Raw genomic sequence first — 10,235 nt, forward strand, 5'->3', positions numbered from 1 at the left:
GTTCGCTCGGCGGTTAATTCATTCAGAGTTTCATCACTGTGCATGGAGTGACTGACGGAACGGAGATTAGAACACTTCAACTTATAGGGTTATGTTCATGGGGTCGTCCTGAGACCAGTTAAAAGTCCACACAGCATGTAGCATAGGCACCTAACAAGATAATATCTGTGTAATCACCTGGTTTAAAGCCCGGAAGCTAGGTTCCTAAGTTCCTAAGTATTCCTTGCTTGAGTTGAGCATACCCCAAAATTAAGATAGTTAGGGTTCGTGTCTGAATGACATTGCACGTCCTGTCGAGCATCAACCGCATTGGCTATGGTTTGACGTCGGCTAACTGCTTTGACCATTGGTTTGCTTGCACCTGACTGTATTCCATTCCCATGTAGGCAGCCGAAACTTACAGACAAACAGTGCGACATTCGCCAGCTTACTACACCAAACACACGCAGCTTTCGCGCCTTTCCAAGAAAAGGTGCAGGAAAAGAAATGGATTTGATATGCAATCCAAGAAAATCTAGAACACCTACATACAAGGAGAATACTCGATCGGAGGGATTGTACACAACACGCATGCCGTTTGCTCGGCTGTCCATGTACCCTCCACACGCGTGCGTGTGTAAAATCGAGATCCTGATAATGCCATCCTCCCTATAATTCCACCATTGTACCATGTGTTAATGTGTGGTTTGGAGGCGTGCATGTCTTTCTTAATTAATCTGGACGTTCTTGTTCCTGTCTGAACATCCCTGGCCAGGGCATCTTTATCCTGTCTTGGACATCAAGGGAAACGCTTTGAGTAAAACTATGATCTAGCACAGTGCAACCGGAAGCGCACACACAAAAAAGGAGGATAAGAGATGGTTTCTGGTGGGTGACAAGCGACGGGACGAGCGCGCATCTCATCTTGATTGGGTTTTATGTTGCTTCCGGGACAATGACGCCGCATCCTACTCGGGTTCTCAAGCGGCACACGAGGTAACTACGTGTCCGCGATGTTCTCGCCTGCTAGAGTCTAGAGACACTACAGGAATGGGAGGCTATGCCGAGGGCCAGGCTATACGCCGACGGCCAAAAGTCGGGGCCGTCGGCGTATGGCCCGGCCAGGCCAGCCTGCCCTTTCAACACTCGGTGAAACGTGGCCGTCGGCGTAGCGACCTCTACGCCGAGGGCAGCCCTCGGCATATCTTTGGCCCTAGGCGTAGACAGGGCTACGCCGACGGCCACCCTCGGCGTAGGCTATTTTTCAAATTTGTCTAATTTTGTAAAAATCATAACTAATTCATATGATGTCAGAAAAATGCGTATGAGGTATCAAAATATTCATAAAAACATCCTCTATACGTTTATGTCAAAATCATGCATATTTGAATCATGTAGAATAACATGTTAACATAGAAACAATTCAATCACTTTCTTATATGTTCTCAGGTTCCCGTTTTAGCCAGATGGTAATTTAAACGAAGTCAGAAAATCTCGCGGAGCCGCATGACATCATTTTATGTGTCCTAGTAACCACTCCAAAAGATGGAATTGGGATACGACAATTATTTTGGAAAACCCTTCACGAACAGGGCTATCAAGTCCGGATTTCTATGGCTTTTAGGGCAATGAGTAGGAAACGGCACGTGACACCGCATAGTTTGTCGGAACGAGACCATATTTGGTACGTGCGTGGTCCCTGGGATGGGAAGCAATGCCCCGGGAGCGCATTTCCAATCCGACCCATGGGCGATGGTTTTTTCATTTTCGGGGTGCCAAAACAGGTTTTTTTTGTGAAGGAACTACATGGGGCGCATTTTAGTATTGCGCGAGACCTCTGCGTAGTGGTAGGACACCGCCTTCGCACCCCATATCACATGCCATATGTGCGCGCTAGCTATCTGGGAATCCATGCGGCTTCCTGCGGTGTCCCGCCGAATCCGCTGGAAAGTGACCGGATTTGAACTAGGGCTATACTTTCCGTCGCTCAATAAATTCCGCAAAAATTGTTTTTAGGTCTATGACATATCAGTTTATGTGCTAATTTTTGTCCGTTTAGCGCGATGGTAAACGGGTGCACCAGCGCGCCCGGTACGGCCATACCGCATCTCCGTGGGGGCCCTTTTGGCCAAATGACAATTTAAACAAAGTCAGAAAATCCCGCGGAGCCGCATGGCGTCATTTTATGTGTCCTAGTAACCACTCCAAAAGTCGGAATTAGGATACGGCAATTATTTTGGAAAACCCTTCACAAACAGGGCTATCACGTCCGGAGTTCTATGGCTTTTAGGTCAAATGAGTAGGAAACGGCCCGTGACACCGCATAGTTTGTCGGAACGAGGCCATATTTGGCACGTGCGTGGTCCTTGGGATGGGAAGCAAGGCCCCGGGAGCGGATTTCCAATCCGACCCATGGGCGATGGTTTTTTCATTTTCGGGGTGCCAAAACGGGTTTTTTTTGTGAAGGAACTACATAAGTCGCATTTTAGTATTGCGCGAGACCTCTGCGTAGTGATAGGACACCGCCTTCGCACCACATATCACATGCCATATGTGCGCGCTAGCTATCTGGGAATCCATGCGGCTTCCTGCGGTGTCCCGCCGAATCCGCTGGAAAGTGACCGGATTTGAACTAGGGCTACACTTTCCGTCGCTCAATAAATTCCGCAAAAAATGTTTTTAGGTCTATGACATATCAATTTATGTGCCAATTTTTGTCCGTTTAGCGCGATGGTAAACGGGTGCACCAGCGCGCCCGGTACGGACATACCGCATCTCCGTGGGGGCCCGTTTTGGCCAAATGACAATTTAAACAAAGTCAGAAAATCCCGCGGAGCCGCATGGCGTCATTTTATGTGTTCTAGTAACCACTCCAAAAGTCGGAATTAGGATACGGAAATTATTTTGGAAAACCCTTCACAAACAGGGCTATCACGTCCGGAGTTCTATGGCTTTTAGGGCAAATGAGTAGGAAACGGCCCGTGACACCGCATAGTTTGTCGGAACGAGGCCATATTTGGCATGTGCGTGGTCCCTGGGATGGGAAGCAAGGCCCCGGGAGCGGATTTCCAATCCGACCGATGGGCGATGGTTTTTTCATTTTCGGGGTGCCAAAACGGGTTTATTTTGTGAAGCAGCTACATGGGGCGCATTTTAGTATTGCGCGAGACCTCCGCGTAGTGATAGGACACCGCCTTCGCACCATATCACATGTAATATGTGCGCGCTAGCTATCTGGGAATCCATGCGACTTCCTGCGGTGTCTCGCCGAATCCGCTGGAAACTGACCGGATTTGAACTAGGGGTACACTTTCCGTCGCTCAATAAATTCCGCAAAAAATGTTTTTATGTCTATAACACATCACTTTATGTGCTAATTTTTTTCCGTTTAGCGTGTTGGCGAACGGTGCACCAGCCCGCCCGATACCGCCATTTCGCATCTCGCGAGGGGGCTGTTTTGGCCACATGGCAAATTGGGCGTCATATTTGGATTCCTCTAATTTTTAGGTTCAAATGATGATATGTATGTTATATTTAGATTCCTCTCATTTTTCTGATCGATTTAGACATATTATTTGTGGAATTTTGATTTTCCGATTTAAAGATATTATTCAATATTAAATAGAAAAAAGACCAAAAAATAAAATCATTTTATTTTTATTTGAATTCAATATTATTATTACATATATATATTCATTGTTGTCTACTTAAGTAATTGTTTGGGATTCAAAAATAAAGAAGTGTGCATCACGGTTCAAGGATTAATAGGGTTGATATGCTATTATTATCAGCAAGAGGTGTCAATTCTATAATGGAAGCTCATCCAAATGGAACCAAGAAGTTAAGCGTGCTGAGGCTGGAGTAGTGTGAGGATGGGTGACCGACTGGGAAGTTTAACCATGATTGTAATTTGACATAAGATTAAGTGTAGTTAGAGTTAAAAGTGTATTGGGTGAAAGATAAACAAGTAAAAAAAGAAAAAAAAAGAAAAAATTGTGTAAAAGAAATTAAAATTTTAAAAAAATTAAAAGTCTATGCCTAGGGTTTTGCCGTCGGCATATAGAAAAAAATATTTTTTTTTCGAAATTTTTTTTTTGAATTTTTTTGGAAACGGGAAATTTGAATTTTTTAAAAGTCTATGCCGAGGGTTTTGCCGTCGGCGTAGCCTGCTACGCCGAGGGCCGGGCTACGCCGACGGCGATAGTGCCTTTGCCGAGGGACTTACACGCCGAGGAGCTATGCCGAGGGCGGCCCTCGGCATAGCCTACGCCGAGGGCCAAAGCATGCTACGCCGAGGGTTCCCGGCCCTCGGCATATAGCCCCATTCCTGTAGTGAGAGTATGCTAGGAACTTAACTCATAATTTTTTGCACCCTCAGTAACCAACTTAAGGAGGAGTTGGGCGCGCTGTCACTTCAGATATCAGCATTGTTTTCTCCCATTTCAGCAATGTAACTCAAGTGCATGACAACTTGCAAAAGGCAGAATGAAAGCTCAGTTTACTACCATTCTGAGAGAAGCGCAACTGAACTGAAGAAAGTCAAAAAAGCACAAAGGAGATCTGCTCACTATGATGTTTTCAGGTAATGTTAGCTTGAAAGTGCTTGATCCCTCCAGAGTTTGGTGTATCTTCGCTTCATGTAATTATGCGTATATCATCCAGATCAACGATTTTCCATCCAATGAACTTGAGCTTATTACAATGTTGGAGCTGAATTATATGCGCGCTGTGGCGGAAAATATGTACAGCAAAGTTGCATCTTCTAGTGCTTTTCAGGTGAGACGTCAAAACTCAAGAAGTGTTAGGATTAATCTTGATAATGTATCTGCATGTTTAATTTATTTCTGCATGTAGTTTTAGCTAGCTAGAGAGTTGCTGGCCGTGAAGCTTCAGTACACGCGCATACGGTGAGATGCCAGGCTAATGTTGAAGCAAGGCGTGATGCCAGATCCTGTGCGATGCAGGATAGTCGCAAGAAGCGGCAAGATGCGAAGCGGAAGTCGCGTGATGGCCTGCATGCTCGAGTAGAGCCGGGTGATCCGGTAGTCTAGCTAGAAGAATCGTTGTGCATGGTCAAGTTGTTAGCTACATATCAGTACACGTTGCCCAGGTCAGGTTAGTGGCCGGTAGTGGCGTGTTAGTGCTGCATGGAGTTAGTGGGTTCGTTAGTGGCCATGCGAGGTGTGCCTGTGCCTACTTAAAGCCATGTACATCATCATGTTTATTTCAGAGAGTTAAGAGAAGAAAAGGTGAGGGCTGTGCGATTCAGCCGAAACCAAAATTACTTGTCTCTGTCTGTATTTTCTGTGAGAGCTACGTGAGGTAGCAGAGAGGGAGTTTCAGAGGAGCTGAGCGATTCAGCTCCTTCATTTGGTATCAGAGCCCTTTGCTCTTGGTTCCTGTGATCATGGCAGACGCTGCCGGTGAGAAGGCCAAGGCGACGGAGCTGGAGAAGAAGATGGCGGAGGCGGAGGCGGAGGAGCTGCACACTCCACCAAGGGCGCAGCTCACCGACGGCGGCGGCAGCGGTGGCGAGGTCCGCATCGTCGAGCGCGTCGTCCGGCAAAGCTCCGTGGTGGCGGCGCCGCCTCTCATGCTCACCCGGACGAACTACTCCGACTGGGCGCTCGTCATGCGAGTGAGGCTGCAGGGACAAGGCCGGTGGGAGGTGGTCGAGCACGGCGTCGGCGACTACCACGACGACCGTGAGGCTTTGGGCACCATCCTCGGCGCTGTGCCGCCGGAGATGTTGCGCTCGCTGGCCGTGAAGGACACCGCCAAGGAGGCTTGGGACGCCCTCAAAACTTTGAGGTTGGGGTCCGAGCGCGTCCGCGAAGCAAGGGCGCAGACTCGCCGCTCCGAGTTCGAGAACCTCCGGTTCAAGGACGGCGAGAAGGTGGAGCAGTTCGCGATGCGGCTCACGGGCATCTTGCATGAGCTGGAGGTCCTCGGAGATGGTGTCGGGGAGCACAAGGCCGTGTTGAAGTTCCTCCGCTGCGTGCCGAAGCGGTTCAAGCAGCTCGCCCACTCCATTCAACAGCTGCTCGACCTCAAGACCATGACGGTTGAGGAGCTGACGGGTCGCTTCTTGGCTGTGGAGGAGGAGCTCGACTTGGAGGAAGAGGAAGGTGGGCAGCATGGTGGCACTCATCTGCTCCTCACCGAAGAGCAATGGATAGAACGCATGAAGAAGAAGAAGAACCATGGCAGGGACAAGAAGAAGCTGCGGTGTTTCAATTGCCAAGAACTTGGGCACTTCGCCTGGGAGTGTCCAGAGAAGAAGAAGGACAATGAGGAGAAGGCGCTACTCGGCTTCGTCGAGGATGAGCCAGCCCTTCTCTGAAGCTGCATCACAAGTGATGGATCAAGATTAAGGAGGAGATTGTTAGGATTAATCTTGATAATGTATCTGCATGTTTAATTTATTTCTGCATGTAGTTTTAGCTAGCTAGAGAGTTGCTGGCCGTGAAGCTTCAGTACACGCGCATACGGTGAGATGCCAGGCTAATGTTGAAGCAAGGCGTGATGCCAGATCCTGTGCGATGCAGGATAGTCGCAAGAAGCGGCAAGATGCGAAGCGGAAGTCGCGTGATGGCCTGCATGCTCGAGTAGAGCCGGGTGATCCGGTAGTCTAGCTAGAAGAATCGTTGTGCATGGTCAAGTTGTTAGCTACATATCAGTACACGTTGCCCAGGTCAGGTTAGTGGCCGGTAGTGGCGTGTTAGTGCTGCATGGAGTTAGTGGGTTCGTTAGTGGCCATGCGAGGTGTGCCTGTGCCTACTTAAAGCCATGTACATCATCATGTTTATTTCAGAGAGTTAAGAGAAGAAAAGGTGAGGGCTGTGCGATTCAGCCGAAACCAAAATTACTTGTCTCTGTCTGTATTTTCTGTGAGAGCTACGTGAGGTAGCAGAGAGGGAGTTTCAGAGGAGCTGAGCGATTCAGCTCCTTCAAGAAGCTGATCACCTTGCAGGAATTGCCTTAACTGCAATATCTCGACCGAAGCTAATATCGACAAATTATTATGTTTGGACTGGTATGTCACACAGAATGTTATGCCTTTGGTAGTAGCTACCGAACACATTCCAAGGCCGACTTCTTTTTAGCTTCTAAGCTAGCTTTTGGAAAACTGTGAGAAGAATATGTGGTGGGGAGAACCTCATACAAGTTGGTTCCTTCTATTCTTTTTGGTTTCTAAAATGTTGGCTTGTTTAACGTGTTGAGTTGTGAAATGTCTGTAACGCCTCTAAATTTTATATGTGATATAAATAATTGGTAATACCATGTGTATGGCTAGTACATAATGAGATAGAAAAAAATAAACGGTTATAAATAGTCAGACAAGATGATATCATAAGTCGTAGTTCATTACATGCCAAATAAAAGAAACATCTTCTAGTGATTGTGAAATTACAATAACAACAACTCCTCGGAGAACTAAACTTTCAACAACTATGTCGCAGCGAACGCATGATGATATTAGAAGAAGATGAAGCATTTTCACCGGCATAAGATGCACTATCCTCGTGGTGTCGAAATGCCATAATATAGTTACTATCATGAATGAAGTTATGCAAACACATATATGCGGTGATGATCATCATCCATCTGTCTGGTTCAGGGTAAAATGGTATTGAAAGCAGAATGCGCTACTTCATCTTCAGAATGCCAAATGCTCTTTCAATGACATTCCTTAGAGATGAATGAAGATGGTTGAATTTTTGAAGCGCGCCTTGGAGTTTCAGAACATGCCAGCGTTGCTCTTTGAATGGGGCAAGATAACCAGTTTTGTTGGGATATCCAAAGTCGACAAGATAGTATTTTTCTACAAGTAGCAATGGAAAGATAGTATTTTCAAGCGAGTAGCAAAAGCATCGTGACATAATCACAACATTTGTGAGCACATATTTTGTGTACATACTACATACTCAAAAGAATTACCATGAGGAGGATGTGGATAATTGGTGAACCTAGGCCGAGCATCAGTCCATACACGTGTATCATGAGAAGATCATCCATGCCATCTAGGAACAGGAAATGTGAACCTCAAGTCAAAATCGCATATTGAACCTAGGTAGCGGATAGTAACACGGCTGGTAACAGTGGAATGGGACACATGACTCGAAAGAATCGCAACATAAGGATAGCAATAGAGCAACGAGAATGAAACTGCAAAATATGTGAAGGAGGTGGGCTTGCCTGTGAAACTATGTAGAAGAACTTGTCGTATCTCACAACACCACTTCGTGATCCTATCCGGGAAGAAGCGAATGCTGGAACAAACAACAGATGCAAAACTTACAACTACGGAAGAAGAACCAGCATGATGGAGATATGATATGCATGGCATGGCAGGTATGATGCGACGCAAGTTATCCAAATTAAGCGGGATCGGAACCCCAGACAAACAAATTAGGGTTGGAGTTGTATTTTCTGCCGGCAGAGTTAAGTGTTGATTAGCATGGCATAACATGGCATGGGTGAGCTAGTTCAATATTAAACGGCGCCGGGAAAACCTAATTGGAATTCGGAAATACTCTAGGTATTCTATTAGGTGGAAATTCACAACTATCAACGCACAACACGATGCGAGATGCAAACATGCATATGGATGTCATATTCATGTTCCTTGCATTTTTATGATTAACATTCATATATAACACTTTTTATTTTGAATTACCAAATAAAAGTTATTAACATATTAGTATTTATTATTTAAAATAGAAAAACATGATTTATTTATTAAGAAAAGGACCCGAAAACAATATCTATCCGGGCAAGGACCCCGGGTTGCTTCTGAAAACAGGTAGGGGGTTATGCTGAAAAACAACCATGCCAGGGACGTCGGGTTAAGAAATTTAAAACCCAAGGTGAAATAGGCATCCCCAATGGGCCTGCCGAAGATAGTACCCGGGGTTTACTGAAGGCCCACAACCCGAAGGATAAGGAGAATTCGGAAGCCCAACTTGCTAGTTAAGGAAAGCTAGAGTTGTATTAGGAGAGAACACTTGTAATATTACGGGAGAAGTTGGAAACCTTCCCGGACTCGTAACTTGTACATCATGAATCCCTCGGCTCCACCTCCTATATAAGGGGGAGTCGAGGGACAAAGAAAGCATCGAATCATTGTTTACAAACCCTAGCTTTCATATCGTCGAGTACTTTTTGGCTGAAACCTTCGAGATCTACTTGCCCTCTACATCCAACGAAACCCTAGTCTACGACTCGTAGGCATTGACAATAATACCTTGTCACAAGGACCTTGATGCAAAGTTTTCAGATCTGGATCTGGGGATTAATTTCTCATCGTGGTGGGATCTAGCCCGAGACACTGACATGCGGGACCTGCAGCGCTAACGAGGATGTTGAGCTAGCGATGACTGGGACGCAGGAGCGGCTGTATCTGTCAAAGCGACAACGAACCGAGGAAAACAATGATGTTGGCCACGAATCGGCGGCGCGCTACGGCGGGGAGAAGGGGAAGGGGATGACGTGGCTCACCGGGATGGCTAGGACGAGATCGACGGAGGCGGGAAGCCATAGGAAGCGCTCGGGCCGACGAAGAGGAAGCATAGAGATTCTGCGTCGCTGCCTGATAGCGTGCAAGACACACGTCCGTTGGGAACCCCAAGAGGAAGGTGTGATGCGTACAACAGCAAGTTTTCCCTCAGTAAGAAACCAAGGTTATCGAACCAGTAGGAGTCAAGGAACACGTGAAGGTTGTTGGTGGCGGAGTGTAGTGCGGCGCAACACCAGGGATTCCGACGCCAACGTGGAACCTGCACAACACAATCAAAGTACTTTGCCCCAACGTAACAGTGAGGTTGTCAATCTCACCGGCTTGCTGAAAACAAAGGATTAGATGTATAGTTTGGATGATGATGTTTGTTTGCGAAGAAAAGTAAAGAACAGAGTTTGCAGTAGATTGTATTTCAGATGTAAAGAATGGACCGGGGTCCACAGTTCACTAGTGGTGTCTCTCCCATAAGATAAATTGCATGTTGGGTGAACAAATTACAGTTGGGCAATTGACAAATAAAGAAGGCATAACAATGCACATACATATATCATGATGAGTACTATGAGATTTAATCAGGGCATTACGACAAAGTACATAGACCGCTATCCGAGCATGCATCTATGCCTAAAAAGTCCACCTTCGAGGTTATCATCCGAACCCCTTCCAGTATTAAGTTGCAAACAACGAGACAATTGCATTAAGTATGGTGCGTAATGTAATCAACACAAATATCCTT

The sequence above is a fragment of the Lolium rigidum genome, chromosome 3 (assembly GCF_022539505.1).
Source record: "Lolium rigidum isolate FL_2022 chromosome 3, APGP_CSIRO_Lrig_0.1, whole genome shotgun sequence".
NCBI classification, from domain to species: domain Eukaryota; kingdom Viridiplantae; phylum Streptophyta; class Magnoliopsida; order Poales; family Poaceae; genus Lolium; species Lolium rigidum.